This window comes from Canis lupus, chromosome 4 (genome assembly GCF_003254725.2).
Source record: "Canis lupus dingo isolate Sandy chromosome 4, ASM325472v2, whole genome shotgun sequence".
Classification (NCBI taxonomy): Eukaryota; Metazoa; Chordata; class Mammalia; order Carnivora; family Canidae; genus Canis; species Canis lupus.
Genome location: NC_064246.1, coordinates 81,390,289 through 81,416,734, shown reverse-complemented (window position 1 = coordinate 81,416,734; position 26,446 = coordinate 81,390,289). Strand labels below are relative to the sequence as shown.

At 37.2% G+C, this 26,446-nt stretch overlaps 1 protein-coding gene across 1 annotated transcript in view; it reads right to left on the bottom strand.

Annotated features, from left to right (window-relative positions):
* The window catches only part of LOC112652718 (cadherin-10), a 174,721-nt gene extending 154,908 nt beyond the window's left edge, over positions 1-19,813 (bottom strand). Inside the window, 1 exon segment of the mRNA XM_025436344.3 lies at positions 19,410-19,813. The gene's annotated coding sequence lies outside the window, so the exon portion shown is untranslated.
* Positions 19,814-26,446: the final 6,633 nt, after the last annotated feature.

Below are 26,446 nucleotides of genomic sequence, written 5' to 3'. Positions count from 1 at the left end.
CAGGCTCCATGCAGGGAACTTGATGATCCCAGACCCCAGGATCATGACTTGAGCCAAGGCAGACACTCAACTGCTGAGCCACCCAGGCACCCCTCATAACACTTTCTAATAAAATGTAGTACCAGGTATTAATTAGTGTACAATGAAGATGGTTCTCTAACTGTCGACACATGTATCCCTTACCCCATATCTAGAGGTAATCATTGTGGCGATTTTTCTGTCTACTTCAAAAATATTCTACATATGTTAAAAAACATTAGCATATGCCTTATTTCTACAGTTGGAGGCACTAAAAACAATAAACTATGATAGTATATTAAGAGAATGACATGACATCCATGAGGAATTTATAGCTACTTTTAGGTTAGATGTTTTAGCAAAACTTTCCTTATCTACTTTTCCTTCTCTTCATCATTTATAAATTTTGATCATTCAATTGTATATACTAATAAAGCAGCGCTGAAAATATGGCACATTTGTTGTCCTTTTACATGCTAAACCCCACTTATTTCTTTAATATTTTAAAGATCTTATTTATTTATTCATGAGAGACACAGAGAGAGATACAGAGACACAGGCAGAGGGAGAAGCAGGCTCCCTGCAAGGAGCCCGATGTGGGACTCTTTCCCTGACCCTGGGATCAGGCTCTGAGCCGAAGGCAGATGCCCAACCACTGAGCCACCCAGATATCCCAAACTCCACTTATTTTTAGGCCAATTTTCTTTCACTGAAATAAATAAATAAATAAATAAATAAATAAATAAATAAATAAATAAAAATAAAAACAGTCATGGACAAATAGAAATTTTACAAAAAAGAAGATAGGAGCAGAAAAGAATAGATTATATATTTCCTTTTCAACAATGCATATATGTGAACATGGGGTAGATGGTAAGAGTAGAGGGCCAAAGACCATCCTAGAGTCTGCATTCTGGCTCTCTCACATACTAGCTTTGGGATTTGTGAAAGTCATCTAACCTCTCTATGCCTTGGTTTTCTCATTTGAAAAATGAAAATAATATTGTTCACCTCTTTAATGATGATTAAGAAACATCCTAGATGTAAATCACTGTGAACAATGTCTGACACTTAGAAAATGCTCAAATAACTGACAGTTATTATTATACAGATTCAGTCCTTCGCTTTAAAACTTTTTAATAACAGATCTAATGTTACTAAACATTACTACAAAAAATCAGTGTTAGTGAAAGCACAATGATACTTTAATTATTCTATAAAGAATATTAGTGTGTGCCACGTAATTCTAGCATATTACATGGATTACCTCAGTTAACCATAAAAAATATAAGCATGTGAAATTTTTAGTGTTTGAATTTCCATTTTATAGTGAGGGAAATCCTTATATACTTTTATAGCATGGCAGAAAGAACACAGGGATGGGGATTTTTTTAAGACATAAACTCTAATTTGTATTTTGCCATTTTGTATTTGGCTATGAGATTAAGAAGAAGTTGTTTTTGTAAGAAAAGCATGTACCCGTAACACACAAATGGGCCTCAACTGAAGTAGGGTTTTAAAAAGCCATCTGACACCTCAAAGATGTTAACTCATTACCATCACCATCAGTGGTTTTAATAGCTCTGGAACTCCAGATCCCATCAGCAAACTCAGACTAGAGAAACTTGGATTTCCATTAGCAATAGAAGATGCTAAACAGTGATCAAGCCATAAGAGCTATGTTCGGAGTAGAGGAAAGTTGCAGACATCATGTGGTAACTCAGGGTATGCATGTGCTTGGGAGCACCTGCAAGAAAACTGCTCACGGTGGAGAATGGGCAGTGGATTCAGACATCCTTTTTACTAGCGTGATCCCATTGGTGCTCTCTGGTTGGCTTACCTCAGGGAAACACTTTCTGGGTGACTCTGAAGCACTTGATTTCTATTAACGCTACCACTGGAGGCATTCAAAAAGCCAAGAATAATACTTGATTATTTTTTTAACCTTATTTGTCTTAATAATTCAGGATAAAATAACACCCTTAAAAAAAAAAGAGATTGAAAACAGGGCATCTTTCGTGAACTTTTAAAATCATTTCTGAACTTGTTTGCAAGTTTCTTCATACATACAGTATTCTCAGCATAAACCCAGCTTTGTTCCTTAGCAACCAACCAATCTTCCATATTCATTCCTGTTTTTGCTCCTAGTGATAAAAACCGTGAAATGACTGCCCTTTGCATACATTCTATACATCCTCCAAGCAAAGGTCAAATAACAAGTCCATCTCCCTCATTACTTCATCGTTCAAAATTATACTAATGTTCCTAATACTTCGTGGTTTAGAGTCATTTTAGCGTATAAGAGAGGTGAACAATACTATTTTCATTTTTCAAATGAGAAAACCAAGGCATATATATAATTATATACCACCAAGTATTACCTGTGCCACTTTGATTTTTTTTAATAGATTTTACTTATTTATTTGAGAAAGAGAGAGAGAGAGAACACAAACAGGGAGGAGGGGCAGAGGAAGAGAGAGAAGCAGGCTCCCTGCTCAGGGACATGGGACATGGGACTTGATCCCAGGACTCTGACATCATGACCTGAGCCAAAGGCAGAGGCCTAACCAACGGAGCTACCCAGGTGGTAAGTGACCGTGCCACTTTGTTTCTTAATAATATACCATGTCTCTTATTTTTTCTGTTATATTTATCTCAGTGTAAAACACAAGGCTCTGTACATAATAGGTGCTTAAAACAAGAAATGGCTATAAAGCAAGAATCAATTAAAAAAGAATCAAATAAAATTTTGTATATTTCTAAATGAGTAATGTCTCCTTCAATGGAGTTACTTTCAAGAAAAAATATGTGTTATTTTCAACGTATTTAAGAAACTTTCCATTTTAAAACTGATTTTGTAATCAGCTTATGGGCTCAGACATAAAAACATCACCGTATCTTCTAGCTGCAATTATTTATCTGGTGTGCACATTCAAATCATCCGGTAAGAATTTTAAAATATGAAAGGTCATACCATAAGTCCAAAAAATCTGATGCTGTAGGTCTAGGATGGGGTCAATTGTGCATAGTAACTGAATAATTAATCAGTTTGAGAAAACTGCTTTATAGTTTGTGCTTCTAAAAGCGAAAATTGCCTTTGGTTTAAAAAGTGAATATAATAAATACTGCCCACTGGAAAAGAAAACATCTTTTGTGTCTTCAATGAGTTAGTGTCTTAGGTACTCTATGGTAGCATATTTATGTTTAAATTATGATCCATACTATATGTCCTACTTATCTGATGCATGAATTTCCTTACCATACATTTGCTACTATGTGGAAGTTATTGAGTTAAGTGCTGGTGTTATATGTCAAAATCAAAATGATCCTGGTTTTAAGAAAGTAATTAGATTTAAAAAAAAAAGAAAGAAAGAAGGAATATACAAAAAAATAACTCAAGGCAGATGACCCATGGGTAAAAGAGAAGTGTAAATGAAGAGTTAAAACTTTTCTAAAGCTAGAGCCTTTCTAGCAGGAGAACTCAAGGAGCATCTCAAGGAAAAAGTAACATTTGAAGCCTACCTGAATGGTAAGAGTTTTAGTCAGCAGAATCTTGGGGGAGAGTGACCAATACAAACAAAGCTAGAGTGATGAAAAATAATAACTAAATAACATACAGGACAAGGAGAATTCTAGAACTGAGAGCTGGTTGATTTGTCTGTATTAATGCAACAAAATTTTAGGTGGGGGCAGGGTGAGGGCATGCAGAAGGACCTACAAAGATTTAAAAGAAGAAGAAAGAAATAGATCAGATTAGGTTAAAAAAATTTGATTTTACCCTGTGAGCATTAATAATGCTGTAATATTTATTAGACATTCATAATTGTCAAATGAAACTCTCAGTGCTTTATACGTACAGCGTCATGTAATCCCTTCAGTAGGCCTAAGAAGTAGCCACCATTACCCCATCTTCCAGACCAGGAAACTGAGCTGTATCTGGATTAAAGAGCTTAAAGGCAGGGGAACCCTCCTGCACTGTTGGTGGGAATGTGAACTGGTGCAGCCACTCTGGAAAACTGTGTGGAGGTTCCTCAAAGAGTAAAAATAGACCTGCCCTACGACCCAGCAATTGCCCTGCTGGGGATTTACCCCAAAGATGCAGATGCAGTGAAACGCCGGGACACCTGCACCCCAATGTTCACAGCAGCAATGTCCACAATAGCCACACTGTGGAAGGAGCCTCGGTGTCCATCGAAAGATGATGGATAAAGAAGATGTGGTTTATGTATACAATGGAATATTCCTCAGCCATTAGAAATGACAAATACCCACCATTTGCTTCGACGTGGAGGGACCTGGAGGGTATTATGCTGAGTGAAATAAGTCAATCGGAGAAGGACAAACATTATATGGTCTCATTCTTTTGGGAAATATAAAAAATAGTGAAAGGGAATAAAGGGGAAAGGAGAAAAAATGAGTGAGAAATATCAGAAAGGGAGACAGAACATGAGAGACTCCTAACTCTGGGAAATGAACTAGGGGTGGTGAAAGGGGAGGTGGGCGGGGGATGGGGGTGACTGGGTGACGGGCACTGAGGGGGGCACTTGATGGGATGAGCATTGGGTGTTTTTCTATATGTTGGCAAATTGAACACCAATACAAAATGAATTTATAATAAATAAATAAATAAATAAATAAATAAATAAATAAATAAATAAATAAATAACTAGCTAGCTTGGCAAACATTCCCATGGTCCTTGAGGGCAGAGGTCAAACTATGGAGTCAGAACCCTCAACTCTGGAGTGAGAATAACTTACCACTCTGTAGGGGTATCTGTCAAAAAGGGGACGTGCAGGAAAATTTTTGAGCTAATTAGCGACACAAATTTACAGGGTTAGCTTTAATCTCATCTCTGAAGGGAGCCTTTCTTAGAATCTCATGTTGGTGGGACGCCTGGGTGGCTCAGCTGTGGGTGCCTGCCTTTGGCCCAGGGCATGATCCTGGAGACCCTGGGATCGAGTTCCACATAGGGCTCCCTGCATGGAGCCTGCTTCTCCCTCTGCCTCTCTCTCTGTACCTCTCAAGAGTAAATAAATAAAATCTTTAAAAAGAAAAAAAAAAAAAGAATCTTACATTAGCATATGCCCTCCTCTTTAACTTCATGGTACCCTGTGCTTGTACCGATCCTTGCAATTATCAGACTATATGGTAATTTCTATTTTGATTGCATCCAGGAAAATATCAGAAGGCATTTGAGGTTAGAAAGCTTGAATATTGCTTATTTTCCATCATACTTTGATAGTTAATATATTGACTTGTTCATAATGAAAAATAAATAAGTAATAGTAACTGAGTAATTATATGAAAATGAATTAAGGAAAATATATTTTAGAAATGATTACAGCAGGGAGCGAGAAATCTCCTAGGAGGCTTCGGATTTGCACATACTCATGTCTCTTGTTTCATTAGTTTCACCTTTAATAACCAATTAAATAATGAAAAGTATAATGAAATAACACCTTTCAAATTTCCCTTCATCTCCTCTATGATTAAATTGCCATGTCCCCTCATCTTCATTCCCCTAAAACCTCATTTATCCTACAAGCAAATTACTAAATAATTACAATTGTATTTACCTTAATTTTTTAAAGATTTATTTATTTATTTATTTATTTTGGGGGGGGGGGGAGGGAGCTGGACAGAGAGAATCTTAAGCCGACTTTGTGCTGAGTGAGGAGCCCAACACCGAGCTGAATCCCATGACCCTGAAATTATAACCTGAGCTGAAACCAAGAGTCAGATGTTTAACCAGCTGTGCCACCCAGGCACCCCTGTATTTACCTTTAAAAGTTGCTTTTTCCTACTATATTTTCATTTCATTGAGGAAAGGACGAAATTATAACTTTCCCAAGTTCCTGGCAAACTCCATAAAACATATGAAAAACTCTAAAAAAGAAATGGTTGAGAAGGAAAGATGTAATCTGAACCTAGATCTGTAGGTATTGAGTTGGAATCAGAAAAAGAACTAATTTTATGATTTTTATAAATTAGAGTTTAAAATGGTTCATCAAATAATCTTATAAGGGGGAGGGTTAAGATTGACAAACAATGTATTTTAGTCCTAAGTAAAAATGATAAATTGTTCAAGAATGGTCTTTGGAATGATAGTTAATGATGGACCATCTGTCTTATCACTTGAGGCTACATTATCGGGAGTATGTAGGTATGTTATGATCTAGACTAAAATTGACCAGGAACTAGAATTAAAAAAAAAATAAAGATTTTATTTATTCATGAAAGACACACAGAAACTGGCAAAGACACAGGCAGAGGGAGAAGCAGGCGCAGGGAGCCTGACACAGGACTCGATCTCAGGACCCCGGGATCACAACCTGAGCCAAAGGCAGACACTCAACTGCTGAGCCACCCAGGTGCCCCAAAACTAGCACTTTTAAACTAAAAGTGTTTTGGGCTGTTTTTTGGTGTCTACTCACCAGGACAGGTGTTTTTTATAAGTTTCTCTCCATACTTATGATTTTCGTTTGCTAGCCACTCTGCAAAAAAACTTTGCCCAAAGCAATAGCACTAAATGTGAATATGACATCATCATAGGATTTCATCTAAGTTTCAAACATTTCTAAACTCTTAAAGCAACATTTCAATTTATGTTCCCTTTTGGAGTTCGAATAAACACTTTATGTTTACTTGAAATAATACAGTGTGCAGCATTGCACAGAAAAAAAGAAAAAAAAAACCCTAGCAGTCTTTTGAGAATAAAAACAAATCAATAGTAATATCTCTTAGAATAGAAGCACTTTTGTTGACAGAGGGAACATAGCTTAATGGGAAGCAGAGTAATCTTTGTTTTCAATCAGACTATTGGGCTGTGCATGAGAAATGCATGCTCTGACCACTTGTTTTACATTAAAAGGCGTGTTCAAAATAGAGACAGAAAATTATTTCCTTTTAAAGATGGACACCTTATGGCTTTAACACGTAACACAGAGATAACCTTCATAAGATTTTCTTTGTGTGTAATTTTATGAGTTTGTCTTCAATTCCCATTGAGCTCTATTCATTTAATTAAAGTTAAGCATCCCAGTGACCCAAAGAGATCCTGGAGCTGTTCACATTGTGGGCTGTACTTGTGACTAAGCTATCCTAGGTCCAATATTGGAATTGAAATCTTAGGTGATGATGGTGATGGTGATGGTGATGGTGATGGTGATGAAGAAGAAAGAAGAAGAAGAAAGAAGAAGAAAGAAGAAGAAGAAGAAGAAGAAGAAGAAGAAGAAGAAGAAGAAGAAGAAGAACAACAACAACAACAACAACAACAACAACAACAACAACAACAGTGTTACTTTAGGATGGTAACATAAATATGCCCACAGAGACAGACAAATAGACAGAGATAGCTATAGATATAGCTCTAGATACAGAAATAAATCAAAGGAAAACAGGAAAAAAGTTTTTCTTATCTTTTGCTTCCTATAGGCAATGTGTGAAGAAAACTTACCTGATCAAATTTATTTATTTTTATCTGTAGTGTATAAACAATGAAGAGTAAGACCATATAAGCAATGACTGCTCTAGAGTTTAAAATCTAGTAGTGCTTATTTCCAGTCTCGGAAAATAACTGTTGTTTTGTTTTTCACGTGTAAGTATTTCCTTGTAAATATGAAGGTTAGTAATAATGGGTCCTGTTCTCATGCAAGTGTTTTATTAGGTTATTAGAAAGAGAAACCGTAAAAAGGTGGCTATTTGGAGGCTATGTTAGGCCACCCACAGTACAAATTATTCTAGTATTTATGGAAAAATGAGAGCAAACAAATTTATCTTCCTAAACTTCCAATGAGCTCAACTGAAAAGCACATCCAGCAACAGTATTTGTGTGCTTCTCAGGCAGGCTATGTGTTTACACTTAACGTCTACCATAACACAGCCCCTGCTCTCTTCGTGCTGCACACCAGAAGATGTTGAAAGAAATTTTGCTTGAGAAAGTTAAATATTTAAGGAGAAATTCGAGTTGACTTGCAACTACACCACAAAATATATTTTAGGTTAAAAATGGTATCTTGCTTCAAAAGTGATGTTTAAAATATTTTGCTTAGATTCTTGAAAAACAGTATTTTATAACCTCACATGGACATGCAAAAATTAAACGCAATTAATCTAAAAATGGTCCCTGTTCAATGCTATTATATAACCCTTCAGTTCACATTAGTTTCAATGCTTCCAAGTGCAAGGTTTAGTTGGGAAAGAATCTGAAACCAGAACATTCTCTAATATACTATGATATGGCCACAAGGTGGCTCCAAAGACCTAAATATATTATTATACTTCTTAAGAGGGGAATGGATTTTTTACCAGAAATACTAGCTATAATTTACCCTATAAATGGGACAATACTTCAGAAATATAAAGTCATTTCAACCTTCTAATTAAGTTTTGAGGTGTAATTTATAGCATTTTTAAAATGCAATTATTCAAGACAACATATCAAATGATTGAAAACTTTGAAGAATTTGAAGGATTTTGAAGGGAAATGATTATTTAGCTTGCATAATTAATTATTCACCAACATCTCCTTTGTTTAGGTTTTTATAATTAATTTCTCTTCTAATTTTGCACAATTTGATTCTCACTTGATTACCAAAAAAATGAAAATAACTGCAACTTAATGAACTTTTTCTCTAGCATAAAGAACTTTAAAACTCAAGAGAAAGCTTGTCTAATTTTTAATCTTTGGAAGGGTTAATTCTAAAAGCACATACTTTGAGAAAATCTGGTAAACTAAAATATATAGTATTAACATACTTTAAATTAGACATCCCAATCAGCCATAAAATTAAATCACTTGGCCAAATATTATAATGAAGTGAGGGGGAAAAAATGAGTGTTATAAAATAATTGCAATATTTAATAAAGAGGGCATAAGACAGTGAATTTGATTAAATGAATAATAAAAATATATATAATAAATATAAACATATAGCTATGAGAAAAAATGAAGATTATCTTTATTATGTTCAAAAAATTACATCTGTTGGTTAGGTTTTTGTAGTCTCTATGATGACTCACCTCTCCTTCATATGTGGATGGATAATAAGGTACTAAGTATATTCTTTCAATATGTGAACTTCTAAAATAAGTATATTAATTAGTCCCAGGTTATAAATAAAACTAAAAGAAAATGAAAACTGTGATATAATTCTGGATTTTAAAAACGAAATTTTGAAGTGAAAGATATTTATGGACTCACGAAAATGTATATTTTATGACCCTAATGTTCTGATTTGTTTTTGTCACCCATGGAATTCATTTCAGATGCTTTTAAAATCACCATATAGAGCCCCAAGGCAGGAAGAAGAGAAGTGATTTTAAAATGATCTTCATATCACCTTAAATGCGAAGGATGAAAAGAAAGAATTATCTAAATAAAATCTGTTAAATTTTTCACGTTTTGTAGCAGAATCAGTCTTCATCAGACAGTTTCTGGAAACTAGTCTAAGAAAGCAGTAGTCCACTGACCTTTCAGCATGTAATATAGACTGCAGAATTATTCTTGAGATTTATGGGTATCCAAACTTTAATGGGATTATTTCTGTAATGCACTGCCTCTGTTCATCATTCTTGTTCTAATTCTCATTACTCTGACCTCAAGAAGGAGAATCTGTGAAAAGAACCATTACTGCAGTGTATTCAGAAATGGTTCATGTTTCACCTGAATGAGTTTATGTGGCTTATGGAACTCACAACTGTAAGTCTCTATCTTTCTAATGCTTTCTCCCTCCTCTGTCCCCTTTCTGGGTCCTTTACATCGTTTTCAAAATTCATATCCATTAATTCCCTAGTTCATGCAATTACCAAATGTGATTCTGAGAATGCAATTTAAGTTTCCAGGCTACATTCTCTCTTTAGGCAACGGACATTTTCACAATCATTAGGGAATGAACATAGCAGTTATATACTGAGCCCTTGCCAGTTACCATAGTAGATCGCATGAGCCCTTTCTAATTATAACAATAGGTACACTGTGTCTTTGGAAACTATATGATTTAAATTTCCATTTCACAAACAAACAAAAATTTGGAATAAAGAAATTATGATGCTATCAGTAGAATTAGTGATAGAATCTGACTTAAAACAGCGAGGATTTTCATTTCAACTCAAGCACAAAATTATTATTATGGAAGTTAAAATTTTCAAAAATTTTGAAAAAGTGGTAGCCTAAGTGCTTTAAAATAAAGTACATTCAATATTAATTTTAAAACGCATAGATCAGGGGAGCTTGGGTGGTTCAATCAGGTAGAGAAGCGTCTGCCTTCAGCTCAGGTCATGATCCCAGGGTCCTGGGATTGAGCTCTGAGTTGGGCTCCCTGCTCAGTGGGAGTGTCTGCTTCTCCCTGTCCTTCTGCCCCTCCTCTTCTCAAATTGTGCTCTATCTCCCCCTCATCTCTCTCAAAGAAATAAATAAATAAAATATTTTTTTCAAAAAAGGCATAGATCACATGAATTTATATATAGTAATAATAATACCAAAAAAATAGGTAACAATAATATGTAGCACTAGAACACCTATTGTCAGGTATTGTATTTTACATTTATGATTTTAAAAACTCATTAAAAATTCTACTATTGTGTAAGGACAATTATCTCATTCTACAGATGAAAAACTATCAGGAATATTAAATATTAAATATAGAGTAAGTGACATAGGTTTTGAAGCCAGACAGCTTGGTGCCATGGTCCATGCTTTTATCCATCAAAGAAATTCTAGGACAGGCATTCTTGCCAATCTTACCATTCCAAGAAAGGCAATCTCAGTGCTTCTGGCATATAGCCTTATTACTATGTAGTCTTCCTATTAAATACGACCTTCATCAGGTATCCTCATAAAAAAAGGGTATCATTATCATATCAACTTGTTCAAAGAGTGGCCAAGTTTCAAACTCAACAGCTTCTATGTCAGTGAGTATTTTAATTACTTGTAGGAATGTGAGAGCTTCTGTTAGCAATTTTTAGCAATAGAGTTTGGGGATCTACTTAGTCTTCAGAAACATACATTTTGTTTAGGCTTCTTGTCTGGAATGGGCATATTAGTCTCAAATTTGAATCCTTGCTGCAAGAGGACAATTGGCTACTATAAATGTGACATGTAGACAACCAATTAAGATGGTGGCCCCTAATTGAAGCACTGATTCAGGATCCACTTGCAGGAGTCCACTGAATGAACCTGAGGGTACACAAAAATGTATCTGGAACTAATCTAATGCATTATGACATTTTCTTGGAAGATGCCATGCGGTTTTGAATACAATTGTTAAAAAAGAGGTGAATCAGAGCCCCATATCATTCATTTTACAAGTATGCAGTACTCGACCTTCTTATCAAAACTGGGGAATAATAATAAATCATGTCAATGCCCATTTCATGCCTCACTGTTCCAGAGGTTTGGTTATATATATGTATGCTTTTTCACTGTCTGGTGTATGGTAGGCACATAAGAATGTACGCCAAATGGGGCAATGAAAGAATGAATGAATTAAAACAAGATACTGAGAGGCTTCTTGTGTCCTTTAAAAAAATAGAAAATCAAAACTGAAGATTTTGTGTTAGGTGGAGAAACAGGTGGCTGTCTAAATGACATTCTGGTACCTAGTTCACCGCTATTCTATGAAAATTGAAACATTTAAAACATAACTGCCTAATATTTCTATTATTCACGTAAGATTTACTGCAAACATATTTATTGTGAGTATCTTACATTAAAACCAAAATTTACATTGGATTGATTCATCTTTATTTCTCTGAATGTGGTATTAAGGGATTGGCTCATAGAAACTTCCTCCAAAATGAATAAAATCAATTAGAAGCTGAGGGAAAATTCTTATTGTTTAGATTCCAAGAAATTATTTAAATGTATAAAGTAAATGAAAAACATAACATCCCAAGAACATGATAGCCCACAACCCAAGACAGTTAAATTAATGATTGTGAATTTTACATCATCATAGATCTCAACCTGATGCCACTATGAAAAATTGATGATGTCCATAAGAACTTTTTAAGGACAATGGTTTATATGGAACATCTTAGTTTGCTGCTACAAAGGACAAGGCTCTTCTCATCCACTCTTGTCTTTTTTTTTTTTTTTTTTTTAACCTTGGCCTAACCCAAAATGGGTTTGATCCAAACCTTACCTATAAGATGAAGTGCATAGTCTTTGCTCTGAAATCAAGATAATAGTTGTTATTTCTCTAACTTCACATCTCCACTGGGCTGGATGCCCAGTAGAAGTTGTACACCTAACAATCACATGGCTTTGTCCTAAAAAAGAAAACATGTTTTCGCCCCACATAGTTAAGATGTCATATGATGTTGGACACTAATCCAATTTTAAGAAAAAAGAGTTTAATGAAGAAATGATTTATTGTAACTTAGATTTGAGGCCCACTTCATTTCCAGCATTTATTTTTTTGTATTGAAAAGAATATTTGTGTCTATTCACAAGATAGTGAAGTTTTACAAATTAATTTTCAAAATGTAGAATTACCTAGGTGATAAATGTGGAAAATTTGGGCATATATGGCATATATTTAAAAAGACATAATAGCTAGAACAGAAGAGATTCTTAGTGTGGAGAATTCTCATTTTCTTACTTTCATCCATCCAAAAAGGTGGATAGAGATTTCCTGTATCATTAAAAAAAAAAAATCCACTTTTGTTTCACAGATAAATTCTATAGAAAATCTCCACTTTTCACTTCTTCACTTCAGCAGGAATATATATATATATATATATATATATATATATATATATATATCATATACACAGGAAGAAAAAGTTGAGGAGAAAGAGGGAAGAGTGCCTCTCGGTGCATGCCTGTGTTTAGGATGCAATGTTGAACACATCTCCAAAAGAATAGCTGAAACTTGGTGAAGGAATTGATCAGGAAATAAAGATTTTCTCCATAGGTTTTTACTTATAGGCAAAGGCTTTTGGAGCACTCCCCCTTTATCTAAGACCCCTAGTGGATGCCTGAAACTGCAGACAGTACCAAACCCGAAATAACACTAAGCTTTTTCCCCAACACATACATATTTGTGATGAGTTCAATTTATATAGGCACTTCAAGAGATTAACACTAAATAATAAAATAGGACAATTATAACAACAGACTATAATAAAAGCTGCAAGAATGTGATCTCTCTCCCACTCTCGAAATGTCTGTACTCATACCTTCTTCTTAGGATACTGTGAGGTGATAAAATGCTTATGGGATGCGATGAAATGAAGTGAAGGATGCGGACACTGCGACATAGCATTAGGCTGCTATTGACCTTGTGAGGATACGTCAGAAGCAGGTTCTTCTGCCCTCAGATGACAGTTGACTCTGGGTAACTGAAAGCTGTGGAAAGCATCTTGGTGGTTTTCACTCTCCAGAGACTAACCATCAAAAAGTCACTCTTGTGACTGCTTAGGATGACTGAGCACTTACCATGATTTGGGAAGAAGCCCCAAAAGAAACAAAGAAAGAAAGAAAAGAAGAAAATTTTATACTTGACAAGGCTAATTAGTAATCACTGCGTGCCCAGTTTTTGCTTATTTGATTAAAGGAGTCGACCTATGTCATTTTACTCCAATGGTTTCTTTGCTTTATGTAATTGCTAAAGCAGATAAATACTGTGCTGTTGGTATAGATAAAAGTTTATGTAATTCATATCATTTATTTTATCAGCAATAGAATTAAACCAATGAGTTCGAGGTAGCGAATTTTTAATAGTTTAGTTTCTTTAAAGCAAAGTTTTTAAATAAAATAAGAGTCTACATTTAGAAGATGTGCATGTTAAACACCAAAATCAGCCCCTCAGATAGTACAAATTTTGTCAAGTCAACCTAAATAAAAGACTATTATTTAAAATCAATGCTTGTAAGTCAAATTATCTAGAAATATTATGTGCTTCATCTAAATTTGAAGTCTGATTCAAGAATTATGGAAACATTTATTACTTTTAGATATCCCAGAAGTTGCCATGGTTTTCAAGTGGAGTTGATTTAACTTGATTTTATTGGGAGTAGAGTTACATACAAAAGGAAAAATCCGTCATTTTTAAAATTTATATTAGCATTATGCAAAAAAAGTACTCAATAACCTAGGCAAATAAATTGATTGCCTTTCCTCTATTCATATAATTATGCCAATTTTCAGCTTTGATTCTTGTATTTATAAGTCCTGCGTGAACATTGCAGAGAATTATCAGAGTAACCCAAGTTAAACATTTACTTTATTCAGTTTATTGATTAATTTCCCATACATTCTGCTTAACTTGATTATGGTGACAGTTTATGTTTCCCAAATTTTCCACTGAAAATGAGAAGGAGCAATGATAGTTCTTCACAGTGGCTACGATGGACATTTGCTCATGATTTGTCAGTTTGCATTCTTATCTCAGAAACTGGTAATATCTGTATCATGCAACAAAGAAGAATCAACATGTCTAATGAAAGGCTGCTTCCTGGAAAGTGCAATTTATGTTTAATTTATTTTTAAAACCAGGACTGTCAAACTACTTCAATATCCTCTGTTACAGTAAATCAACAAAGATTCCCAATCAATAAACCGATGTACTGAGGATAATAACTCATGTCTATGCATTCTACATTCTGATACTTTGGAGAAGTCATTTCATTAATAAATGCAGCGTTTCCCATACTTTGCTTGCTAGTGCAGTAAACTACATTGGTGCCAATTCCAATTCCTTAAAAGCCTAGGTGTTACACTATCTAAAAGAATTGCTTTCATTTTAAAGGACGTGAACCAGCCAACTGAACTGTCATACACTTTATGCTATGATGCAAAGAATAATGTGATAAGTCAAATGTATAATGTGGCAGATGATAGAACACTGGCTATAAGATTCACAGGATTTACAGAAATATTATTTCACCTAGAGTAGTATTTTTAAAAGGCACATGGAATGCTCAACCAAGGACCTTTGTAATTGCCATAAATGAAGGAGGGGATGAGGGAAGGGGGGAGAGGGACAGCGAGGGGAACAAAGGGAGGAGGGAGGATGAGAGAGAATGTGCACTGCAAAATTTCTGAGTATCAGCAGGGCTCTGAAGTGTTTAGACATGTCATTTAATGCTGAATTCCTTGTTGTGAAGCAAGGCTCCACCTTATAGCCTATTGCCTAATTCTGTCCTGAAATCAAAGTGTTACTTAACTTTATTTATTTGTGCATCGTGTAGAGTATGGAGAATCAAGGCCGCTTTCTAAAAGGAGGTGGGAGCATATAGAGATCACATGGTTTGATAAAGTGCTTTATAATGTCACTGTCAAACTCTCTACGACATCCCTCTACTACAAGGGATTGTTATATGAAGGCATTTCAACTCCCAGAGGCAGTCATTATTTCCAAGGAATGCTACATTTGATTTCTTAAAATGAGGTAAAAGGAAATTTCACTGTATTCATTCTTATTCAATTTCCAGTTTTCCCTTTCTTTAAATCCCCCACCAGCGTCGTGATGTTTAACAAATGCCTCTTCATAATAGAGAGGAGAGACCATCACATACACTGCAAAAGAGAGAATCTGGATAAAACTGTAAAGATATTTGTGAAAACAAAGCCCCTTTATTCCTTAAAAAAAAAATCAAGTTACTTTTTTTGGGGGGCAAGAAGTTGCACTGGTAATAAAGAGTTAAGTGAAAGTTATGTTGAAACAATTTTTAGGAAACTGCCAGATTATTTAACTGATCAATGTTAGCATGACATTAACGATAATGCATTCCCAGCAACCTACAACTTTAATGGGATGGATGCTTTCTTACAACGTTTGCCTCTTGAGTTAGTTGAACTGAGCAGTGACAAAGGAGATACAGCAAAGGCAAAAATGGCCTCATGTTTTAGCTCTCCTTGCGAAAGACAACACAACTGTGTTTGAAAGGGCTCCAAGTCTCATACTAAAATGTCAAGTGAAGTGAGGCTGCTGTAGAGCAAGAAAGGAAGAAGAGAGGTGACCCTGAGCTGATATTGTTATCTTAGAAAACAGGCACTCCTTGTTGATTGAAATTTTCTCTCGTTCTTCTGCGTGAAAAAAATCTGTAATTTTGAGTGTTGAACTTATTAGAGATAAAAGCAGGGAATGCTATACTAGGGCTCTGTGGACATAATCCAAATGCTTTAGCTAGGAAAAAAAAAAAAAAGAAAAAGGCGGCAGAATCTAAAATGTTTATTTTTAGGACATTTCTTTCTACCTGCATATTCTGAATTAGTTTAATTATGACAAAATACAATTTTCTCAGTGAACTCACTGGTCTGAATGAAGTGGCAAGAAAGGGAAAATATATTTTTCCTATGTTTGCTTTCATTCCTCAAATATGTGTTCATGATGACATTCCTTGGGCTCTGCTTTTTTTTTTTTTTTCAAAATATTCATAATAGGGACCATATATACTTAGCATAATGCTTCATCGGTCTCACCATTGCTCAGTATAAGCCTAACAAGAATGAGGGCACCATTCCTGCCACTTGGTTTTTAACTTCAGCCTATTTGAGAACAAGACTGCTAAATATAATATGGTTAGTAAAGTGACTTTTCTGAGACCCTTCAGGTTAATCAAAAGTAGAGTTTTCAAGCATAGCCTTGAAATTTGGAAGTCAAATACCTGCATGGAACTACTTAGGGTTGGCATAAAATATGTTTCTATTTCTCTGCTTATATTTTGTCACTTTATTTCACTATTTTACAAGCACTTCTAATGTGGCAACAGCATTAGAATGCATTTTGCATAGTAGAAATAACAATATATTATGGCTAATACTTTTTTAAAATCCAAGGGCTAGACCAGAGACAGTTGGGTTTATACCCATGATTTGTATTAATTGCTTACTATGCAACACTCTTCCTGATAATAACACTTAACAAAAATATGGTTCACTTTGCTGCTGAATCAGCAGCATTGGAGCACATTAGGCTGTGCTGCAGCCTAGCGGAATGATTTGGTATAAAAATGACATATTCCAGGAGGACACAGTGTTAACACTCGCTGCAAAGTAGGTTAAGAAACATAGGAAATAAGTCATATGTCCAGAAATCCCTTAGATAATGTGTGTTGTGTCTCAGTTATTTGTTGATATGGGAAATTAAGTGAAGATCGTGATTTAAATCCTAGAGTCGAAACAGGGTTCACATATTTTGGAATTAACCTTTTCATTTCAAATATACTCTTTTCAACCAGAAAAAAAAATAAAATCACACCTCTTTTAGATTACACTACTTTCTTAATAACGTGCCAGAAATGTATATCACCCCAGATAGAAAATCAATTTTCTACCCCTCTTTTCTTTTTTTTTTTTTCCTTTTTAAAGAAAATCTCAGTGTAGTAAAAATCTGACACTGTGATGTTAAATTGCATACCTGTCTCGTGCTGGTATCACCAAATAGCTAGTGTTTATCAACATCTAGGAATATCACCTGAAGCACTGAACAGGTACCAGGAATTTAGCCACTCACCTCACATACATGCATATGTATGTGGATGCCACACACATTATACGCTGCTTTCCTATTTCCCTGGCTCCCCCCACCCCAACCCAAGCCATATAAGTGTATGGAATTCTATTATTTGATTGGAGTCAGGGAAGGTATATGCATTCTCCGGGGAAGTCAGTTTGTTAAGCAGCAAGTATCCGAAACCAAGAAAGTATCTGATTTCATGAAAACAGACATTGACTCCTACTTTCATAGCAGCTGAAAAAAAGTGAAGGCAAATGAAAGAAGCATTTCTTTATATTTTTATCGTCAGAATGGATTTGTATTTGATGGGTCCCTAAGACACAGATATATTGTGCTTATATTTGTGTACTCCCACCCCCACACACACACCCCATAAACTACTCTTTCCTTATGCATTACACACTGAACACATACGTGCCACCTTCCCTACACCGCAGGGAATGGGGACAAGGTAGATGGTCTATGCAACTTATCTCCCTATTTCTCTATGACACAGCCTCTGTCTTTCTTCTTCCTCACTTTAACTAAAACTGAACCTCGAGCTCTTGTCAATGACATAATGTTTTCATGAAAGTTCTACTAATTAAAAATCCTCACCATACCAGACCTAAAAAATGAGCACACTCTTGCCAAGTGTTATTCACCACAGAGAAGCTCTTGTAGCTACATTTTAAAGAAGGATAGAGGGAGGGGGATGGTGTGGAGGGAGAAAGTCTACTAACATATGCATTGAAGTAGAACAGTTGTCAGCATCGGAGGGACAGAAGATTTTTAATATAGATCCTTTAAGAGAAAAGGAGAAATCATGCATCTCCGAAGAGCTGAGAGTAATGGATGTGCAGTTTTGGATAAGAGAAGCTTTTGCTGGAATGAAGAACCATATTATAGGAAAGAGATTTCTGTGCTTGTTTTTTTTTTTCTTTTTTTTTAAGCAAAAGATGATAGGGCAGTTTTAAAATGATGTTTGTCTTTGATTGCACCTGTAGACCCCCCTCCCCTTTTTTTAATGATAAGGAGATGGTAGGTTTCTATTGTGGTGACATAAAAACACTTTCGGACTACTGCTTTTGCCCACACTTACGGTGCTATCAGTAGTTACTTGTTGGGGGCATGCATTTAGACTTGCAATGCGCTGCATTAATTTAACACCACATAAAATATGGATTTTATTGCAGCAGAGACAATAAATGCTGCAACTGCTGACTACATGCATTTAGTCTCCCTTCTTCCTCTCTCCCCTCACTTCTGGCTCAGATACGAAATGTGAACGCAGGGACGATGCCTCTTCTATTTCGGAGGAATGTCAATCTATTTTATTTATGTAGATGCTTAGTGACCATTGACAGTTTCAAGGAACCTGTCTTCTGCTTGTCATTTCTCTTTATATTGGACGGACAATGAACTATGACTGTGAACAAGTGCAGAGTGAATCCATTCACACGGAATGCAAAGTAATGTTAGATGATGTTAGAGTTCACAGCAACAAGGTTATCTCCGCAACTGATTTTTAAGACACAGACGAACAAGTAGGAGCATGACAGACTGCCCTCCACGACATATTTTTAGCATTTGTCCAGGGCGCACGGATTCACAAACTCTCCTATCATGACCCGCTGTTGAGCCTAATACATAATTGATCTAGTTTTCCATTATCTCCTATAGAAATTCGAAGAGGTGGTTTCTAGAATCTGATGTGCGGAGTTTCATGCTTATTAATCTCAGGTGTTAAAGATAATTATTTGGAAATAATTGCTCAATGCAACTTAACAACAAACATTCCCTCCCCTCCCATCTCCCCAGGGAAAGAAAATGAAAGCCTTAAGGGGGCTTGGGGGGAAAAAAAAAAAAAAAAAAAAAAAGAGGAGGAGGAGGAGGAGGAGGAGGAGGAGGAGGAGGAGGAGGAGGAGAGCATGAAGTCTTCCTACCTTTTTTATCAGCTTCTGGATGACGGAAGTTGGCTGCAGCCAAAATCACCCCGGAGAGATTGTCACCGTGTCCCCCTTTTTTGTTTGTTTTCGGCTGTTATTTCCCTATCACCGAGGCTACTTCAATCTAACTCCAGCTCTCGCTCAGCATCACTTTCAACTCTGGACGGCAGGGAGCCGCGGAGAACGGGGGCGAGCTCTCGCTGATTGGCTTTCATTCAGTGCTTTCTGATTAAGGGGAGGAAAAAAAAGAGAGAGAGGAGAGGAGAGGAGAGGAGAGGAGAGGAGAGGAGAGGAGGGGGAGGGGAGGGGAGGGGAAGGAGCCCTTCCTCCCGCGGAGAGAAAGGTTCTGCGGCGGGAGCCGAGCGGCCGCGCTCGCCCGGGAGGTTAGAGACCCGGCGAGCGCGGGCGGGGGGCGGGGGAGGGGCAGGGGCAGGGGGCGGGGCGGGGCGAGCAGCGGGGGCGGGGCCGGGCCGCAGGGGGCGGGGCCGTGGAAGCCGCGGGGCCAGGGGGTCGGGGCGCAGGGGGCGGGGCCAGGGGCCGCGGGGGGCGTGGCCGGAGCGCGGGGGGCGGGGCCGAGGCGCAGGGGGCGGGGCCGGGGAGCAGCGGGGGCGGGGAGCAGCGGGGGCGCCCTGCAGCCCCGGGGTCGCCCCGCAGCCCCGCGCCGCGGCCAGGCCTCCCAGGCCAGGTGGCAGGCTCGGTGCCCCGGGCTCAGGTGCCCAGCTGGTCCCTAACGCAAGCCCGGCGCCCGCCTGCTGCTGGCCCTTCCTGCCCGATGCGCACCTCTTCTGACGGTCCAGCTTTCTGCAGCGTCTACCTCCCCCTCCCCCCGCCCCAGGCTGCTGAACCCAAGCCCTCCCCCCCCTCCAGGGCCAGGTCGCCTTGCACCCCGAGCTGATGATGCCTTGCCACAGCGATGTCACTGGGACGTTCATGATTTTTTTTTAATTTATTTTTTGCTTTCCGTGAACTTCCTTTTTTTTTTTCTTTTTTCCTTCGGTTGTCCGAATAGCTTAGTTTTCTGACTTCTTGTCCTAGGGGGGGACATACCCTCCGGATGGTTTCTGCAATGCCCCTGAGCCAGTCTTGCTCCTCAATCTTACGTGCTGTGCCTTCTGATAGTCTATAGATCGAGTATTTTATTCATGATTTAACTATGCGATTAATTAGTGCTGTTAAGGTAGTCAGACTTCGGACTGGCCACCATCTCCTTCTTCTTCTTTTTTTTTTTTTTTCTTTTATCTTTTTGGGTTGGTTTGTTTCTCAGAAATTTGAGTCTCATGCCCAGTGGGTGTGGGGACAGAGGTAAATCCATCTGGGTGCTTCTGTTTCTTTCTCAACCATCTAACTGTCCATCTCTCTATTTATCTATCTCTGCATGGAGTTCTATTCGATCAGAACCTTACCAAAGGATGTCAGTATAGCTCCACAAAATAATGCACACCTTTATATTTCTCTGGCTAAGTGTAGGATTATCTTTAGGGTAATTAAAATTTTAATATGTGCTCTGAAATAGCAAGATACTACAAAATAGTTTTAAACCTGGAGGAGGGAGGATGAAGGTGATCTTGTCTAGCAATGACTTTTCTAAGGATGGATAATACTGCTCAGAAATGTTAAATGACTTGCCTAAGGTGACAGGGCTAACCAGTGATAGGGTTAAAATGACAATGAGTTGATATTTCATATTGATAAAAACATGTGTATATCAACAGAGAACATGTATTTACGCATCTTTAGAATCCCACTTTCCTACTGTTTCTAGATGTCGTGCCACCTCCTAGGTACAGAGTTGATCATTGCAACACCAGTAGCTCCTTTCTACAGTCGGCAGAATGAGGAAGGAAAGAAACTCAGTACGGGGGAGGAGGGCGGGGGAGAGAGATGTTAAATTAGATTTCAAAACAGTTTTACCATACCAAATGTTATTATATGACCCATGTTCCTAATTACTTTTATATTTCACAATGCCAAATATTTTGGCTCAACAAAATGATAGAGTGGAAAGAGACTTTTTGAAACTCTTGACTTCACAGATGAGGGCTTGAAAATCTGGAAAATTGTAACATATGTGATAATAGAGCTAGAATTCTTAAACTCATTTCCAGATTGCTTACCCGTAAGTTTTTAGGTTTTTTGTTTTTGTTTCTTTTTTTGTTGTTTGTTTGGTTGGTTGGTTGTTGTTTTTTTTTTGTTTTGTTTTGTTTGTTTGTTTGTTTTGGTCTTTTATCAGAGTGCCTTTAGAGTCAGGTAAAATGCATAAACAAGCAAACATTCCAGTTTTTTCCTGCAACACACTTGTTAATATACATTAATATGCTTGTGTGTTCAATATACTACTGCCATTGACATATTAAGGTTGGTTGTCAAGAGAAAGTATAGAATCTCATGCCCTGTATATGTTACACAGTGTTTAATTAAGTGCAGGAGGACTGGTGTGCACACACATGATGGCCTCTTATTAGATTGAATATTTTGCACATCGTTGCTAGTTTCAGACTGAATGGCTGCATGATGTGAGGACTTGTTTGGATTTCATTTAAATGGGTCCGATTTAAAAAATAACCAAAGGCTGAGATCAGATGTGAAATGCTGTTTTATTCCCCAAAATGCATGATGTGATGATGTGTTCCTAAACAACAGCATCCTAACAAGATAGAAGTTTTTTCTCTTGGGGATCCCTGGGTGGCGCAGTGGTTTAGCGCCTGCCTTTGGCCCAGGGCGCGATCCTGGAGACCCGGGATCGAATCCCACGTCAGGCTCCCGGTGCATGGAGCCTGCTTCTCCCTCTGCCTGTGTCTCTGCCTTTCTCTCTCTCTCTCTGTGACTATCATAAATAAATAAAAATTAAAAAAAAAAAAAAGAAGTTTTTTCTCTTATATAAATTTCTGAGTTGATATCATTGCGGTGGGGTCTGTGTAGTTACCAGAAACTCAGGCTTCTTCTGTCTTCGTGCTCAAATATTCTGAAAGAGTTGAACTCGTATGTGTGATCCAAGAGAGGTCACCCCTACCTCTGCTTTCTAGAAAGAGAAATAAAATGAAGAAGCAAAGGATGTTCCCTTACATTTGATTTCATTGGCCGGAAATGAGATACTTGGCCACAAATTAGTTGTAAGAGAGACTTGGTAACGTAGTATTTATTCTGGAAAGCCATTCACCCAACTAAGGTCATCGATACTATTAGAGAAAGAGATAACAGAATTGGATACAAATAGCAGTCGTGCTGTCAAACAGTGTATCATAGAGTAGTATATTTTCCGGCTGTTTAGGAAAAAAAATGTTGTTTTTGTCTAAAATTCAAATTTGTCATGATGTTGAAGAATGATATCCATACAAAATGACTGTAATAATATTTTTAAACTTTAAAATGTGAAACAGTGGTTTTGCCTGTTACTGCACTTTTGGTTTATGATCAGCTAATATATTTAGTAAATGATAAACAAAACACCCATGTATTCCAAGTTCAGGAGCGATAGATATGAGAAAGAGAGAGCGTTCAAATCATGAATTCTATTAAAACGTATCCTGTTTTCCTCAATGCCCTCCTTCTAAGAGAGAGACTCATATGCAATATTGTCGAATATAAGCTTTAGTAACAAAAATTAAAATACAGAACAAATAGAATGGCACCTTAAAATTAAGCCTCTGATGAGTTCTGTTTTATTAAACCAATATCATTTATTCAGTTCCTTCTTTGTTTTCACTCTGTAAATGGGTTAACTTGGGATTCTGCTACTTCTCTATTTCTTTTGAATTATCTCTAGAAATACTGTGTAAACTAGTCCTGTGAATTAGAGAAAACTTCTCCATAGTCACCACTGTTAAGAAATAGTGGCCCATGAAAAGTCATAAAGACAGACAGTAAGGTCTGCATGAATGAGATGAATGACTCACTGGCTCATAAGTGTCCCTCATTGTAAGGAGAGGTCACATGTCCATTATAGGAAAATAAAAGCTGGTGAAAACTTGAAAAAATGTATTTCTATACTTTTTTTTTTTTAAGGATTTTCCTGGGGTGGGAGGGCAAAAGGGGAGGAGAGAGAGAGAGAATCTCAAGCAGGCTCCACTCCCGGTGCAGAGCTCCATGTGGGGCCCAATCTTTGGCGCTGAGATCATGACCTGAGCCGAAATCAAGAGTCGGATGCTTAACCAACTGAGCCACCCAGGTGCCCACATTTCTATACTATTAAAACTAAATGAGAAATTGCACAGAAGATGCCTGACTATAATCATAAAACACTCAAGAAATTGAAGAGCGTCCTGTCATTATAATAATAGGACTCTCTGAAGGCTGACCCCCTTCAACAAATGGAAAATACTCAATTTTGTTAAAACCAATTAAATAAAACAACCTTGTATTTCATGTGGAATTATCTGCCTAAAAGTTGTCACGTTGTCGTTAAACAATAAATGCCAGTCCTTAAGGAGTCGCTTACTAAAGAGCTACGTACTTGTTAAAATCAATAACTTCTCAGCCACCCTTTCCTGGGTTCCTTCTAATGGTATTAGAGATAATATCAATTCTCACTATAACAGAAAATTAACCCAACCTAGTTGTCTCTGTATGGCTATGAGATGAATGTAAAGAATGTCTACACTGCTTCCTTCTCCACAAATACATTGGAGGAAAAATAATTTTGCGTAGCTTTTTGACACATTTTTTTTTTCTAATTTCCTTCCAGTCTGCCTTATGGACTGTAGAGTCTGGAAAACTAAAAATTACATTCCCCTGGCAGTGAGTGTTCAGGGTGGGGGTGGGGAGTGATTCATATGCTGTTTTTCAGATGTCCTCATGATCCTTAAATTAGAAATTGAGTCAAATAAGGAGAAAGAGAAGGTGGAAGGCATTGATTTGGACAGCACGGAGGAAGCATGGTTTTGCAGCCACCCTTACCTGAGGCACTGCTGGCAGCTGCTTGCATCACAGGAAGGGATGTGTGATTCTGGGGCTGGAAGTACACTTGCTAACCCTCTAGTTCTTACCTTGCTGGTCATGTTGTAAATGACCATCCACATTAAAAAAATGCAATTATTGTTATTATCACAATTTTTATTATCACCTAAAGTGCCTAGAGTGGTTTCTGTTCTCTGCAAATAAACTGTTACTGAAACCCCTGTTTCTAACAGTAACTTCTGTTACTGTCACTATTTAACCATATTTCAACATTTCTTAGATCATGTTACTTGGAAGTGGGAAGAGGGAGGGTTGAGCCAAGGAAACATTAAAGTATCAATTAGCCAGTTATGTTTTCAAAACTATAATTATTTTGTAAAAACAATCAAGAGGTAATGAAAGGACATTTGATCCTAAATGTTTTATGGTCCTCCCACTCTCCCCCCCACATAAGCCATGTGTTCCGTGTACTTTAGGTATAAAAGTCAGAGCTGGTTTTCTCCTAATTTTCTTAGCTCACACCTGAATCACATTGCTTGGTTTTTTTTCCCTTCTATTTTTAATGTAAAAATTTTTGGCTGCATATGAAAAGATTTACAAGTAAATTGAATCCCATCTTCTTACCAAGACAGAAAAAAATAGATTGGATATTTCTCATGTTGATTGAAAAGTAAATTCTTACTCAATCTGATTGCTTGCATCCATACTAGAATAAGGTTAGTGGCCTATTTTAAATTTTGAAATATTGGTGAACTAAAACTAATCAGGAATGAATTTTCCATTGTCTGGTTATGATTTCACTTTATGCCTAAAAAAGTGAATGAAAGAAAAAAATCCTTCAAATAAAAAAATAGTGTCAAACAATAAATTTTAAGGGTAATATGTCTTCAGGTGAATTTAATGAACAATAATATAAATCTTTTTTTTTTTGACAAAAAGTGAGAAAGAGTCTGAGCAGGGGGTGGGGCAGACAAGTGAGGGAGAGAGCATGCCCAGTGCAGAACCTGATCTCACAACCCTGCGATCATGACCTGAGCCAAAAATCATTGGATTCATAAGTGGCAGCCACCCATGTGCCCCTAAAAATATAACCTTTAATTTTATATTTGAAGTTGTATTGTTAATGCTAAGAACAGGTTTGAGTGGTACAAGCATCATTTAAATTAATAAGATCCCTGAAAAAATTCCAATAACTCTTAGAATCTTTTTAAGAATGGCAATATTTCAAATAAGTTATTATGAAAAAAAGATTAGACAAGTCATCACTATTGTTTTATTTATTTTTTCCCTAAAATATCGTTTCATTCCTCCTCCTGCTTTCTTTCCCATATTATTTGTCAATAACTTAAGTTGGGGGTATTTCAACCTCCTTAGAAGCTATCAGATTAGCTTGCCAGCTTCATGGATACTCCGCAAAACATATGGGATTCTAAGTCAGAGACGGAAGGCATGGGAAGCAGCATGACTGTCCTATTTGTTTCAATTTCCTTTGTCTCTCGCATTTCATTTGAATGATGGCTGATGTGGGCTCACATGAATGTTGCACATGTGGTGACTCTGCATTGTAACTAAAGGACACCAAGCTTAGGGAACCCCACTTTTTCTACAATGGGCTGTGAACAATATCCTAATCATCCTCAATTTTTGATCCACCACCCCTGAGATGATGTCCACCACCCATCAATTTTTGATCCACCACCAAATGATGTCCAAATGATGTTCAGGTTCCACCACCCCTGAAATGATGTCCAATTACGGTGTTCTGCCTTCAGCAAGAATCCTCTTAGGTCCTTTTAGCCAGAAATCCCATCTAGCGCCCTCCTCATGCCTGATGTTACTTCTTAATAGTTTTGCATCCACTGACCCCCGTCATGCTCCTCGGCTATGAATTCCCATTCGCCCATGCTGTGTTCACAGTTGAATCTCGCCTTCAGTGGTCCCTACACCAATCACAATGAACTCCCTCAACAAAGTCTTCCTTACTAGGCAGTGCCACTGAATAATTTTTTCTTTAATGTCTGGGACAGTAGTTTTCAAAATGCAGTCTGTGGACCAATGATAGCATCACCTGGGACTTTGTTACAAATGAAGATTCTCAGACCTACTGAATCAGAAGATCAGTTCTAAACTATGGGAGTGGT